At 42.3% G+C, this 931-nt stretch overlaps 2 protein-coding genes across 4 annotated transcripts in view; one reads left to right on the plus strand and one right to left on the minus strand.

Moving 5' to 3' along the window:
• Positions 1 to 931, minus strand: part of zgc:103759 (U8 snoRNA-decapping enzyme) — a 576073-nt gene that overhangs the window by 554343 nt on the left and 20799 nt on the right. The window lies entirely within an intron of this gene.
• LOC108246106 (collagen alpha-1(XX) chain) overlaps positions 1 to 931 on the plus strand; it is a 45846-nt gene that overhangs the window by 25583 nt on the left and 19332 nt on the right. The gene's annotated exons all lie outside the window — the stretch shown is intronic.

Consider the following 931-nt stretch of genomic DNA (forward strand, 5'->3'; position numbering starts at 1 on the left):
GGGCAGGACATCCTCCCCGACCCGGAGAAGGCACTCTACCCTTTTCCGGCTCAAGACCATGACCTCGGATTTGGAGGCACTGATCCTCATCCCGGCCGTTTCACACTCGGCTGCGAACCGAGTGACCCCGGTGACCCGTATCCGGGCGAGGGAACACTCCATCCAAAAATGTTGTTTTTTATGAGGGATCTTTGGGCTGCACTTCATCTGGTCCCTCTCCTCAGACCTGTCTGCCTTGGGTGACCCTACTAGGGTCATGAAGCTCCTGACAGCATAACTCCTAGGATCATTGGGACACTCCAACCCCTCCATCACAGGAAGGTGGCAGCCCAGGGAGGGCTTTAATTGATAAAGTCATTTAAAAAAAATAAAGAAAGAACAAAATGTGCAAAGATTTTATATCATTATCATTATTTCATCATTATTTCTTTTAATAGATTATGTATATTGCTTATACTTATTGTACTGATTTAATATAGTTTTTACATTTTTATTGAAATTTTCTTAGTAAAAATTTTTTTTTTTTTCTTTAAATTTTCTCACTAGTTTATTTTTAATGTCATGTATTTATATTTAACACCGACAAGTTTCCAAGAAATGTTGGGGTTGTCACAAGAAACAAGTGATTACATTTTGGTGGTGATCCGGGTCACGATTTAGATCTTACAATTTTTTAATGACCCAAGGTCCTTGGCTGAGGTTTGTGCTCTCTGAGTGCTTCTACTCTTTATTTTTGTTCTTATTCATTTTACAAAATTTACATTTTTAAAGTACTATTTATATATAGGTGAGGGGCCAGACGAAGTGCAGCCCAAAGACCCCTTATGATGAATATAAATATTGGACACAGTGTTCCATCGCCCGGACGCGGGTCACCGGGGCCCCACTCTGGAGCCAGGCCTGGAGGTGGGGCACGTTGGCGAGCGCCTGG

This window comes from Kryptolebias marmoratus, linkage group LG8, assembly GCF_001649575.2.
Source record: "Kryptolebias marmoratus isolate JLee-2015 linkage group LG8, ASM164957v2, whole genome shotgun sequence".
NCBI lineage: Eukaryota > Metazoa > Chordata > Actinopteri > Cyprinodontiformes > Rivulidae > Kryptolebias > Kryptolebias marmoratus.